A 14,507-nucleotide genomic window follows, 5' to 3' on the forward strand; every position below is an offset into this window, starting at 1 on the left:
GCTACTAAATCCACTTTGTTTTCCATCACGACGTACCTAACCTGCCACCCGGAACTCCAGCCCCTTGTCATGACAACACAAGGACACAGACTCTGTTTACTGAGGTACAGAAATAAAGGAAGTGACTCATGAAAACACCAGGAACACTCAGTCTGTCCCCATAACACCGGAGGGGGCCGACTGAAGCATTTCCCTCAATGCCAACGCAGAGAAAGGCCACCGCCCACCCTCAGATCCACAGCTGTGGTCTCTCAGGTCTAAGAGCAGCTCCCCCCCCCCCAGATGGCTGCCTGGTAAGCAGGCCGCACAGCCACCAAAACCAAAAAAATAGCAGAAGAGAACCCTGAGTCCCTTACACATAGTAGACTTTTCTGTTACGTACAATTACTTCAGGAAGAAGTTCTTTGTTGTTAAAATCAACAGATTCAATACGTAACCACCCTCCTGCCCCCTTATTCGTGACATTTTCTTTTCGATCCATGCATCGCATCAGCACATTTCAAAGGAAGCACTGACAGGGTAAAGTGGTAACTTTACTCGCAATCACCAATAGTGGAAACGACCCAAATGTCCATTAACAGATGAACAGATCTACAAACTGTGGTCCAGCTACACAATGGAATACTATTCAGCCATAAAAAGGAATGACTCAGGTGACCCCATGGCTGAACCTGGAACACGCTGTGCAAAAGGAAAGAAGCCAGACACCGAGGGCCATGTACATATGACACCGTGCACATGACACGCCAACACAGGCAAATCCGAGGGGCAGAAAGCAGACTGGTCCTTTTTCAGGGGCTGGGGGAGGGAGGAACGGGAGCAACTGCTTAATGGACACAGGTTTTCTTCTGGGGTGATGAAAAAACTCTTAACTACGCTGCAGTAATGACTGCACGACCGAGTAAATGTACTTAATGCCACTGGCTCCTTAATGCTGTGAAATGGTTCGCCGTGGTAAATGTTGTTACATGCATTTTACAATAAAAACATTAAAATAGCAAAATTCTCATTGTTTCGGGATGCCTGGGTGGCTCACTCGGTTAGGCGTCCAACCCTTCATTTCGGCTCAGGTCATGTTCTCAGGGTTGTGGGATCGAGCCCCACGCTAGGCTCCATGCTCGGCACGGAGTCTGCTTGGGATTCTTTCTCTCCCTCTCCCTCCGCCCCTATCCCTGCACTGCACGTGAACATTTACTCGCTCTCCGAAATAAAAAAATTAATGAATTAATTAATTTAATTAAACCTTAAAAAAATAAATATTATTGTCCCAACAGAAGTGCTAATAAAATTCAACCCACATTAAGATTTTGTATAAAGATGGATCATTATTCCACACGTGCAGAAAGTCAGCTTCAACCCCAGAGCATTCAAAAATCAAAATTACGATGGCTGGTGATCAGTCTTCTCTTACAAACATGTTTCCGAGAGTCCGTACTAGTGCTAGCGACGCGTATGGAGGCACTTATCCGGGAAGTCAGTCTGGGATTTGCTTTGAAATAATCCAAGGGCGGGGGGAAGGATCCTAGACAGGAGCAAGCTCACTGAACTGTATTTATATGACTGAAGTTCTCCATAATGAAAAGTTTTGCTTTGTTTTCAAGTAGTTCCCGAATCTTCAATATTCTTGATAACGCTCTGAACAGCTCAAAGAAGTAGATGCCCTTAGGCTGTCAAGTTCTGGTGGCTCCACCTGGTGCCCTCCACCTGCGCCCCACAGTTTAGGGTCACTGGGGCAGGCCCGTCCCCAAGAGGCCACACAAAGGGCTCCTCAGAGAAGACCCAGAGCCCCAGCTCACACTGCCAGGCAGCAACACATGGAGTCATCTGACCTCGTCCTTCACACTGCAAACCAACACATTATCTAGGCCTCCAAGATGCCCGCCCAGAATTCAGCTATCAGCTAGGGTCAGGAAACAAGGAAATCTTTCACTGAAATGCCTTTAACAGAGCTATGGAACCCCCACCACCGCAGACAGAGCTCGCCTCCCAGCCCCAAGGAAGCAGGATGCTGCCAGGCTCTCGCCACATGCAATAGGTTAAAACTGCAATTGTCTGTCCACTTGTTTCTCCTCCTCCTCCTTCCTCCTGGAGACTGAGATGGGGTGGGAGGCCAAGCAGGTATCCCCCCCCCACCGCCGTTGTGTTCCCAGTATCTAGAAAAGTCCATGGCCTGTAGTAGGTGCTCGACTAAATGTTTGTCATGTGATCCTGACTTGTGATGGCTACTGCTCTGTGGTGCATCATACACACCTGCTTCTCATAAATGCTGATGCAAGACATCAAATGGAAGGCACCAGAACATACTAGTGTTGGGTGCCAGGAAAGGAGAAGACTGGAGACAAGGAGTTACGGTACAAACAATACCACCTAAAATAGTATCAGAGATGCTCTGGAATGTAGAGCCCTGGGTCAGACAGAGGGGGGCATGGAGAGGAGGGGCGGGTGTGTGCCAGGCAGAGGAGGGTGTGAGACAAGCGTCTAAAGCGGGGAGGGCAACGAGGAGGGCATCAAACAGGGAGGTTGGCGAGCTCCACCACCCTGAACCCGAGACGCTAGCGTGACTAACGCTGTGTAAGGCCCTGGTCTCCAGAGCAGGGCCCAGGCAATGAAGGGAAATGAGGAGGCATCATGGGAGGGGTGGGGGCTGCGGAGAACTGGCACACGAAACCCCATCCAGAGATGGCGCCGACATTGGCGCTGACCCACTGTTGCCAGGCAACAGTGCAGGCCCCTGGCTGCCAAGTGTTCTGATTTGTCAATGAAGCTCCAAGTCTGGAGATTGCTATGTAAGATCTCCTGATTTTCATGTTGGCGACTCTGGTAGACAGAATAATGGCCTCCCAAAGTCGTCCACATCCTAATCCCAGTTACTCGGCAAAGGGGAATTAAGGTAGCAGATGGGATTAAGTCTTCTAATCAGCTGACCTCAAAACAGGGAGAGGAGCCCGGATTATCCAGTGGACCCCACGTAATGGCAGGAATCCTTAACAGTGGAAATGGGGGGCAGAAATGTCAGTGTCAGAGTGATGCGGTATGAGGACAGGACTAGCTACTGCGACTCTGAAGACAAAAGAGGCCACGAATCAAGGAACGTGGACGGCCTCCAGGAGCTGGAAAAGGCAAGGAAACAGATCTTACCGCAGGGCCTCCGAGAAGGAACACAGGCCTGGCTACACCATGATCTTAGCCCCCTGAGACCTGTGTCGGAATTCTAACTGGTGGACTTCTGTTTTAAGCCACTGCGTTTGTGATCGCTTGTTTACAGCAGCCACAGGAAACTAACACAGCGACCCACTTTAATTCTTTTAAAAAGGACAGTACAGCCCAAACAAAACACGTCTGTGGGACGAATGGGGCACGTGGACCACTTCTGTCCAGTCTACTCCAAAGAGAGTTGCGGGCGGCGCATCCCCTGGGTACTCAGCACAGAGCCTGGCACAGCTCTCTGACACGCATCCCAGGGTTAACTAACTACTAGGTCCCTTATCTTCACAGCCCGCTCATAAAATTTTCCAGGGATTTCTGGAGAGACAGAGCTGCTTGGGGCACCTAGCTGGCTCAGTGGGTAGAGCATGCAACTCTTGCTCTCGGGATGATGAGTTCAAGCCCCATTTGGGCATAAAGCTTACTCACTCACTCACTCACTAAATAAATAAGAGCTGCTTGAGTGTAAGTGTAAGGAGTTCCATTCCCAACGACCTGTTAGCCACATTACTGCAGTCGCAGACAGATGCAGACGGGGCCCAGACCTCACCCTAGGACCTGAGAAACTGGCCTAAGTAGAGGGTGGAAGGGGTGAGAAACCTCAACTTCAACTTCTTCTGCAAACAGAGACGTGAGGGCTTTTTAGCTCCCGGGGAAGCCTCCCGGCCCTCCCTGCCAGCCGCCCACAGGGCACTCTCTTGCTCAGTGACTCCCCAGCACCAACAGCAATGAGATCACTTTGGGTTTTTTTTAAACAGCAGAGGAACACTTTTCAAAGGACCTCTTTTTAGTTTCCCACGTTCAGAGAGGAGCAGAGCTGCTCTGATCAGAGGCAAAGTGGAGGACCAGAGCACTGCCCACTCAACCACCAAAAGGTTGTGTGAAAGCCACGTCCCGACTCAGAGCCCCGCTCAGCCGCATATCCAGCCCTTCCTCCTCCGCACCCGCCATGCTCAGCCCGAGCCTGCCCCTGCCCCTGCCCCTTCCGCCTGAGCACAGCGCTGCTCTCTGGCCCCAAGGCCTCTCGTCAGTGTCCCCTGGAGCTCCCACTTTTCCTTCAAGACTCTACCTACCTATCATCTGCTCTGAAGTCTTCTCTGACCCCCCGATTCACTCTCGGTATCTGATACCACTTTTTAACCTCCCTCCCTGGGCTGCCATTACTTTTCTGTCAAGAGCCACTCTCTGCAGACCATGAGCTACTCAAGGGCAGGAACTCACATCTCATCACCCATGCATCCCCAACCTATAGGGCATTAGGACATATGTGCTCAATAAACACTAAAGATGGAAGGAATTGAACTATAAGCTAATTTTTTTCTGAAAATATCACAAATTATTATACGGTGATATGCATTAAATGCACCGGGTAAAACTCTCCTTCTGATCTTCGACTAACAAAGTGAATCTGCCTCAATCGGGTACTCTAGACCCCAACTATCTTTAATAGAATTACTTTGAAGAAATGTAGTTTTAAGGTTTATAAGTAGTGTTTGCTGCATTCATTACAACTCGAGGCGGAGGAAGGAATCTGGCTCGCAGGCTCGAAGGACCAGGTAAGAACCCGCTGTGCCTGCTCTGTAGGCCTGGCTGAAAATCCGGGGGAAGAAGGATTACCAAATGGGTGGGGCACAATCTCTTCTCCTGCCTTCACGTGGTTTATACTCTGGCTACACCAGCCCCCCTTGGCAAAGGAGCTCAAAGGCAAACTCAGCAGCCCCGGACAGGGTCACTACTCCCTGGCACGATTCCTTCTCTGGTGCCCCCTCCCTCTTTCCTGGAGCTGGTCCTCAGTCACTCTACAGTAGCTCAGGGCCCAACACCCCATATCTCATCATTGCACAGGCTTCTGGCTCCCATTTTTCTCCCACCTTCTAATCCCTGACACTCCCAGAGGCTCCCCTGCGCACACAGTTCATCTTGTCAGCCCACACAAACCCTGAAAATCATCTGGGGCACTTCTAAAAAAAACTACCGGCTCTCCCTCCGTGGTCTGGGGTGGGGCCCCATCACCAGCATTTTTAAAAAGCTTTCCAGGCCATGTGACCTCCAGGTGCAGCCAAGGATAAAAACTGCAGGCTCGCAGGCTGTCCCATCCACACTTCCCAGCCAGCACCAGGGCCTCCAGGGCACCTGCCTCTCCCTGAACAGACCCGGGCTCCAGGACCTCCCTTCACGCTGACACGCACCTTGTGCTGTTTCTGGAACTGCGACCTATCCAGTCCCACCAACCTGCCCGGTCAGGCCCTGCCACAGGGCCCCTCCCCAAACACTTGAGCTCCCTACTGCCAACACCACCAAATCCCAGGGCCGCTGCCTCATTAGAGGCCATGGCCATCCGGCCACCTTAGTCCTCACTGTTCCCAGCAGGCATCCACCATGCAGAACTGCTTCTGTGTATGTCGGGTGCCCCAGCCCACCCCAAGCTTTGCCCCCTGCTGTTCCCATCTGAAATGCCTTCCCGTCTGTCTTCTGTACCCGGACCCTATTCCCGGTCCTTTGAGGTCCACCTCAAATCCTACTTTCTCCCTGACATCTTCCCTGACCCTTCCAGATTCTTCTCCATTCTCGATGCCCTGACAAAGAATCAAAATCACAGCTCAGCAAACCACCAACTGTCTCACCAATGTTAACTCTGTCTTCTCAATCGGTGGCAGGAAATATGGCATTTCATTTACACCCATCATTTTGACTAGAGACCACATGTTGCATATTTTCCAGGCCAACACCAACCTCAAATATTCTGCTCTAATGTCATGAAATCGTCCTTGATTTGATGCCCATACATCTACATCAACTGGACTGCCTCTCATAAAGTGGCATCAAAATTATTCCCCTTGTCATGTGTTTCCCAAATTTTTGGACCCAAAGTACAGTCATTATACCCCAGGACAGCAACAGATACCAAACAGGCACTCACGGAGAGGTCGCTTTCAAGTAAAAATCTGACTTTTCAGGCCGTCACTAGTCCTCCACTGCTATGACTTTTGGGGGGAGGGAGGCAGGAGGGGAAGGGGGCAGACACTGAATAGCCAACTTCTAGCTCTCACGCTTTATTCCCCTCAGCCTTAAAGAGTTTACAAAACAACAAATTTGAGTCCAAACCTCCAGGGCCTCCCGAGAGAGCATGCAGGGCAGGTACTGACACATAGCTGTTTACCATTCCTTGGCTTGGGAGCTGCAGGCAATTTGCAAACCTTGGGAAAGTAATCACACCCCAACCTCCACATACCCTGTTAAGACCAGAAAAATCACCCAGTTGCTGTAAGTCATGTGTTAATTGCCTCCTGAGGAAGGAGACACTTTATATTTTTATTTATAGAACTTTTTAAGACTATCGAGTTCTTCCGTAGGAACCTGATCACGTTTTAACAACAGCATTAACCGGGATATTTTTTTAGTCCTTAATTCCCACGTGTCATGTTTACAGAGCCAATGTGCAGAGCTTCACGATTACAGAGTAAAAAAGAAATGAGCCCTTTCCTCAGAGCAATTTGGGCAATTATTTTAACACAGTTTTGCAAACACAAAAACCCTTCCCAGCCCACACAGACTTCCTCCCCAGCCAAGCCAGCTGGGGTCCTCCCAGGTCCCTGCTGTATGCAACCAGGCAGACTGAGGTCTTTGAATTTCCTTCCATGGCCCCGACGAGGAGGTGAGGGGTTGTCACAGAAACGGCTTCATGAGGCTCCCAAACCCGACAGGTATGGGACTGGCTGGCTGCACGTGAACAAGCCTAACCCCTCTGAGCCGCAGTCTGCTCATCTGTGAAATGCATACCTCCCGGGGTGCTGAGGGGGCAGCAAGGCAATGGGAGCACCTGGCACGGCTGCACAGTGAGGTAGTGGAAAAACTGTGGTTTTGAATCTGTCACAGGTGGCAGCAAATACCAGCTGGGGTAACTTACTGGCTGTGTGGCCTGAGGCAGGTTGCTGAACCCCTCTGCGCCTTAGCTTTCGCATATGCAAAAAGAGAAATAGTGACCTTGCAGAATCATAATGAAAATTAAATTAAATATTATGCCTAAAAAGAGTAGCATATGGCCTGGCCCACAGAAGACATTCAGAAACTGTCAGGTTGCACGCATAGCTCTCTCTCACGCGCGCGCGCGCACACACACACACAGGTTTGGTTTTGATGGACAAGCTGATGATTACTATTGGTGGAAAACAACTCCCCCCCCCCCACTGTAAACACCAAAGAATATTAGATCAATCTGAACCACTGGAGGGAGGAGGAGTGACTTCCATTAACACCAGTGGCCATCCCTAATGGCCTCACGGGAGGCGGCCCGGTGCCCTGCCCTTTCTCAGCCGCATTTCTAAAAAGCCCTGACAGTGGGCATCTTGTTGATGTGTGGGAACGACGAACCGGCTTTTCTAACAGAATCCTAGATTTACTGCCCCTCCGTAGGGCACTGATGTCTCACAGCCCCTTCATGAAGGAACACATCCCGACTAACTCACACAGTGATGATGCCTGGGACCAGAGTCCCAATTCTGATCACGTAAGAACAAAAGTGAAAACATCTCTTTGACAAACCAAACTCCCTTCCCAAGGGTCATGCCATCATCTTCTGAGCAATTCGGGCGCATTTCAGGGGCAGAAAAGCACCACTGTGTTTGAGTGTCCAAGAACAGTCAGGAACTCCCTCTGTATTCAGTCCTCTGGGCCAGGGTCCCCAGATCTGGTTCCTGAGCCAGAAATATCAGTAGCACCTGGAAACTGGCTGAAAATGCACATTCTCGGGCCTCACCCCAGACCTACTGAATCAGACACTCTGGGGATGGAGGCCGGCAATGTGTCTGACAGGACTTCTGGGTGATTTCAACGCACACTTGGAGTCTGAGAAACACCAGTCTCTTCTGCAAGATGGTTATTATTAGCCCCACTTCAGAGACGAGGAAAACGCAGCTCAGTGATGAGAGTGTTCAAAGACACCCAGCCAGGAGACCAATTTGTACCCACATCTGATTCCAAAGCCAGTTCTCACATGGCCTCTGTAGCCGAATTGTCTGTACCATTTGGTGCCCTCGCTCCTGAGCCACCGGGATGCGACGATGACATTAGCTTAAGAGGGGTGGGAGTGAGAGGAAGGATGAAGCCTGCACTCAGAAGTGATTAATTATAGATGCTTTTAAATCCACATCATGCATCAGCCCTAGACGGTCAGCCATCCCTCAGGACGAGCCTGCTTTTTCCCTGTTCCATTTAGCAGCGGGGCTGCCATGAAGAGAAGCGGGGGAGGGAGTCCCTTCATTTACAGCCCTCTGTGCACCCGCTGCCTAGCACTGCTTTGAATCGAGAGAGAAGGAAGTTACCTGTTCTGTCTCCAGGGCGCTTCAAAGTGCAGCCCTGACCCATAGGAAGGCTTTTCGGTGCCCAGGCACAAAGGTTCCAGTACCTGGGGATGCTGGGAATGAGTCACCAGGAAGAATCCAATGCATGTACATGGAGCATTTTAACAATGTTGAGGATCTGGTTCAAAGGAGGCAGGCCGTTTTTTTAATCTAACCCTAAATCTGGCGTCTGTCAGTTCAAGTGGTTCATTAAACTCTTGACATTCAACCCACAGCGCTCTCACAGATCCTAGGTTAGAAAACAGTAATCTCATTCACCACTCCTAGCCTTCTACACAGACTTGGTGGAGATTTTCAAGATCACAAGTTTACCCTATAATTTAAATGAGTACACCTAACACTGAAGGTCTTTATACAGGACCTGTTGGGGTAGGAAGCCAGGTTTGGGAATCACACAGATCTTGGTTTGACTTCTGGCTGTGCCAGTTCCTCAGTTACGTAACCTCTCTGGGCCTCCATTTTTCCACTCACAGATGAGTGGAGTAACTCCATGTTACATGGTTGTTGGTTGGTTGTTGTTTTTCAAGCAGGCTTCACGCCCAGCGTGGAACCCAATGTGGGGCTCGAACTCACCACCTTGAGATCAAGACCTGAGCTGAGATCAAGAGTAGGACACTTAACAGACTGAGGCACCCAGGTGCCCCTGTTGTTTTCCTATGTTATATGTTGATATGAAGACAAAATGAAATTACGTTAAAAAAAAAAAAAGTCTGCTGACACAACTTTGCATTTCAAGACATAAAAAAACTTAACCACATGACAGGAAAATAGATCTAGTGAAAAAGTCCATAGATGGGTTACACAGAATACACTGACTTAAGGGCCCCGACACTTATTTCACTCTATTTGTTTTTCTAAGTTTCTATTTTTAGGCATCCTGGACAAGCTAAATCAGACCAAAGAAAATTCCATTGACAAAGTTATCAGAACGCTTGTCAATCTTCAAAAACTCAACAGATGGACATAAACAGTCACTTCACAATGCACCTGACAAGAACAAAATGTGCTCTCTCCCACCCTCGACAGCCCTAGTTACATCATCCCACGGTACTCAGTCCACTGTCAACTTGCCTTGAAGGAAGTCTCCTCATCTCTGTGAGACTTGGTTTCTCAAAGGAGCTGGCAGGTGTTAAGAATATTTTCGAATCCAACAAACCCGTTCGAATCCCAGCCCATCACTTACTAGCTGTGTGACTGAAGCCTCTCGGTCTCAGTTTCCTCAACTGCAGAAGAGGGATAATATATAATATGCCTGTGGCTGATGACACCCACATGTCATGTAACATGACACACCCATATGAGGTAGGACTGCTGGTGGTTTTGGCAAGAGCAAGACAGAACAGGGAAGCCTGTAATAGATGATCAAGAAAGTTTGCTCCTTGGCCCCCAGACTACTCACTCACATCCCAGACCTGTACTGGGCACCCACCACGGGTCAGGGACTGAGGAGGGTGCTGGAGAAGTAAACGAAGACTGGCCTTGAAGACGTCACAGCGCCACAAGAGCTCCATATACAGACACCATGTGATTAAGTGCTCCAAAAGATTGGGGGAGGTGAGGCTTGGAGAGAAGAGTTTGAGGGACCCTAACACTGGTGGCCGTTGGCCGGCAAAGGCTTGACAGAAGACGTTTGTTTAAACCGAACACATGAATAGAAAGTTCAGCAGACAAATGGGGGGCGGGGTTTGAGCTAGAAAATTCCTCATATCCCCCCAACTTCAAGTTCCCCAAATGCAAGCCCTTTCATTTCTGCAAGGCTCAGCATGGCCAGGGACTCCTGCCATGAAATGACAACCACCACAGTCATCCATGCCCCATCAATCCGACAGGAAGGTTCTGGAAGAACTACTGCCAAAAAGCCTTAAAAACTTTAATGTGTTTACCAAGGGTATGAAAATGACAGTTCCATGCATGAAAATCTCTTGGCACTTTAGTCCACAAAGAACTGGAGGCAACCCTCTTCCCAATGAAATCTTAAAAAAAAAAAAAAAAAAAAAGCAAGCCCACTCTTTAAGTTCAAGGAGACCCAAGCCATTAAAACAAATCGAAGTCCTAAAAACCCTTCATCTATTTTTGAAGCACTCTTACCAGAATCCCAACTCTTAGGAAATCTGCACCTTACCATGGAAGACAGTTAGATTAAGAGGCATCAATTATATGTCTACAAGAACTTTTTTACAAGAGATGGGCCATTTTCAAGGCTGCATACACCAAGCTAGATTTCACCACTTGCAAGTTACGTTTCGCACATGGGCCACCGTGTTTGACACAACACACCTGGCTGGGAGAGAGTTCTCCACCAAACTCCCCATCTGTCAAACTCAAGGTTCAAGGAGGCAAAAAAGCCTGTGTAAACCAGGAGATATCAGTACATCCCACAGGACCATCCAAACTTGCTCCTGGTCCAGGGCCCTGTGGGATACAATCCTGAATCATGTCTTAGAATAATTTGCACTTTACCCAACTCTTTACTAGCCACTATCTATCTCACTCGATGCTTACAGAAGAAAAGCCCAGGGGTAACATGACCAAACCCATATTAAAACTAAAGAAACCAGTAAGCTTTAAAAATATAAAAGTATAAATACAGAGAGAGAAAAAAGCAGATCTTGGTCGCTTCTCCAACACCACCACTCATCCCAAATACAATCACTGGAACAAGAACAAGTCAGAAAAAAAACCGTGGTCCCTTCTGAGGTTCATTTAAATACAGATGAAAACTTAATTATCAGTGCAAACTCAATCACTGCTGTGCAGGATTCAGTATATGATTTTGCCAGCACCTATCATCTGGTATCTAGAGCTACCAAGATGTACATGTTTTCTGCCAAATCTTCATTATCTTACGTAATTGGGAGGGGGGGTAATTAAAAGTCACCTTTTTCAATCGTTTTAACCTCCTGTTCCAACCTCTTCTTTCACAGGGCATTTTTGGAGGTAGAAAGGAAAAACTCATACTTCACATCTTTTCCTGCCCATTATCTTGTGTGAATGTTAAAAATAAAAGGGGGGAGGGGGTGTTATCCTGAGCACCTCTCTAAAAAAATCCTAAGATATGTGGAGAGAGCACCCCGGAGACCAAGCTTCTGGCTCTGGCAGTGACACAATATCACTGCATGACCTTGGGCAAATAACTGCATCTCTGGACCTCAGTGTCCCCCATCTGAACCCCAATATGGTCAAGCCTCGTCCTCTCTTTAAAGCACAGATTTCAGATGTGTCCCCAGGACAAAACAGTGAAGGGACCCCAGGCCGTGCCACTGGGCGGCGGAATGGACTTTCACAGGCCCCTGCTGGGGTTTCTGGCGAGAGTAAGCTGCCCTCACACTCCCTACCCCCCCCCCCCCACAAAGCCACTGGGCCAACTTCAGGTCGCAAACAAAAACCTGTTGGCACAGACTCCTCTAGGAAGGGCCAGCCTCTCCCAACGCGCTCTGCTCAGGGGGAGCCGCCCCAAGGGGAGAGAGAGCAAGGGTCTCCTTGAAGAGGCCGGCCCCCACGCACCCATTCACCCACCCGGATTAGCCGAACGGGACCGCCGGGCGGGGTCTCTGCCATCCCACGCGGAACAAAAGGCAGCTGGAGCTAGGCTCTGCCGCCCCCGTCCCCGCTGTGCTGTGGGGGTCGGGGTGGGGAGGGAGAACCTGGTCCCTGGGGAGGGAAAAGGGCCCCGCTCCAGCCCGAAGGAGAGGAGGGGACAGGACGGGATCCTGGACAGAGAAGACCCCTCCCCCGATTCCTGGAGGAAACAGGGGCTGGGCTGTGCATGGGGGTGGGAGGGAGATCGGGCTCGGCTCGGGAGGAAAGGGGCGCCTGGCCCGAGGAGGGGAGGAAAGTGCTCTGGGGAGGTTGGGCGGGGTTGTTCCAAGCTGAAAGGTAGAGGATGAGGGCCTGGAGGGGGCTCCTGGATCTGGAGTGGGAGTAAGAGGAGCCCCTGACTCCGAGGATGTAAAAGGAAAACCCCCCGATAGGGTAATGGGGGGGGGGTCCTTGCAGCGGAAAGAGGGATCCAGATGGGGAGGGGGCCGTCCTCCAGCCCGTGGGGCGGGGTTTGGTTGGAAAGAAAGGGGTCCACCTGAGGTGGGGACTCAGCTGGGGCAGCTGGGGTGCATGCTCTGGGGGGCTGACTGGAGGGGAGCCGTGCCGACAGAGCGTCCGCGCCCTGGGCAGGGGAGGGTCCGCGCCCCGGGGCCCCTCTCCCGCCCCCCGAAGCTCGTGGGCCCCGGCTCACCTCCGCTCCTCCGAGCCTGCCTGGGTGCGCGGCTGCGGCCGCGGGTAACGCTGGGGAGGCGGGAGCTACCGGAGCCTGCGGAGCCGCCGCAGCCGCCGCCGCCGCCGCCACCACCGCCGTGTCTAGCTCCGTTTGACACCCACACACCAACCAACATGGCGGCCGGGAGGGGGCGCGCCGGCTGCGTGCGCGCGCCCGCCGGCCCCGCCCCTCCACCCCGCCGAGGCCCCGCCCCCGCCGAGGCCCCGCCCCCGCGACCTCCCCCCCACATACCTACGACCCCACGCAGAGTGCCCAGCGCTCGCGCGGTGCCCCACGACCTACCGCCGAATCCCTCAAGCATCCCCTCCCAGACTCCACACACGCATGTCGACGACCCCCCCCCCCAACCGCCCACAGACTCTGGCAAATTCCTACCTGAACCCACGCACTCGGCAGCCTTCACTCAGACCCCCCCCCAACTCTCCCCCCACCCCATCTCACTACGCCCAGGCACGGACACAGAGCGCTCTATCAGCGCTGAAACTCCGTTCTCACCCTTGCAATATGAGCTTGAGAACATTATTCCAATAGGGGCTTCTCTCAGGAGGTGGAGCCCGGAAGGGGCCAGGGTCTATTAGGGCGCTGGTCACTTTCGGTTTCTTGAGCTGAGTGCCGGGGGTCAGGAGTGTGTGCGCTTTGTGAAAATTCCCTGAGTATACTTTAGATGGGTGCACTTTTCCGTATGTGTGTTAATACTTCAATAAAACACACTCGAAAATTATTCTGCGAAGGGATGCATCGGCTTTGCTAGACTGCCAGAGGGATCCTTACACTAAAAATGTGGAGCCCTTGGCTCACCGTCATCCTCACGTGAGGAATTTACAGACTCACCGCTTCACATGTCCTGAAACTCACAGGAGCAACAGCAAATGCCCCTTCCATTGAGTTCAACGAGTGCCCACGAGGCACCTGCTATGTGCCAGGCTCTGTGCAAGGCTCAAAAGGAGACGAAGACAAAGCTGGACAAGAGGCAGACCATGGAGAGGTTCCTGGGACCTCACAGCTGACTAACCTACTCCAGACAGGCTGGGGTCAGCAGAAACCCCTCACAGCAGAGTCGGCTATGGTTCAGGGCTCGCTGGTTTGGCAGACAGCACCATCCCTGTTGCCTGTGTTCTGAGGAGGCCCGGGTGACATCAACACTCTGCCCAGCTCTGGTCTCAGGGCAGCTGTGTCCATGAGTTCCATTTTGTCCTCACTTGCTAAGAGACCTTAGACAAGTCAGTGCACTTCTCTGAGTCTTATATTCCTCGTCCTTATGAAGAAGCCCGATAGATGAAGACCTCCCTTCTGTTCTTCCAAGCTGGGATCTAGACTTCCCTTCTCAGGGAAAAATAGAAGAATGAAAGGAAAGGGGAGAAGAGAGAAACAGAGGGAAGGGGAGGAAAATGGGAGAGAGAGAAGGAGAGAGAGGGGAGGAGGGGGATGGGGAGAGAGAGAGAGAGACTAACACAACTGTAAAGCCACCTGGCCATTTTTCCTCTATAAAGTCCAATGATGTTAGTTCCAGATGCTAGAAACTCCTCCCCATGGTGTGCAACCCCCTCCCACTGCCCAATGTCCCTTCTCCACCAGGAGAGTGAATTAAGCCTTGTGGCAGGAGCCTGAGCTCCCTGTTTTCAACTTGGCCTGCCCCCCTCCTTAGGAGAAGGCCCTCAATCAGTCCAACA

At 51.1% G+C, this 14,507-nt stretch overlaps 1 protein-coding gene across 6 annotated transcripts in view; it reads right to left on the reverse strand.

Moving 5' to 3' along the window:
* Positions 1-12,958, reverse strand: part of EPN2 (epsin 2) — a 78,251-nt gene extending 65,293 nt beyond the window's left edge. For 2 of the 6 annotated variants that reach the window (XM_045778318.2, XM_045778313.2), the window contains exon 1: positions 12,796-12,957. The gene's annotated coding sequence lies outside the window, so the exon portion shown is untranslated. Of the gene's footprint in view, positions 1-10,447; positions 11,874-12,795 lie in introns of those variants that run through there. The other 4 variants (XM_045778316.2, XM_045778315.2, XM_087867679.1 and 1 more) reach the window with 4 other exon arrangements.
* Positions 12,959-14,507: the final 1,549 nt, after the last annotated feature.

Source organism: Ursus americanus, chromosome 14 (assembly GCF_024610735.1).
Source record: "Ursus americanus isolate L20-20 chromosome 14, mUrsAme1.1.p, whole genome shotgun sequence".
NCBI classification, from domain to species: domain Eukaryota; kingdom Metazoa; phylum Chordata; class Mammalia; order Carnivora; family Ursidae; genus Ursus; species Ursus americanus.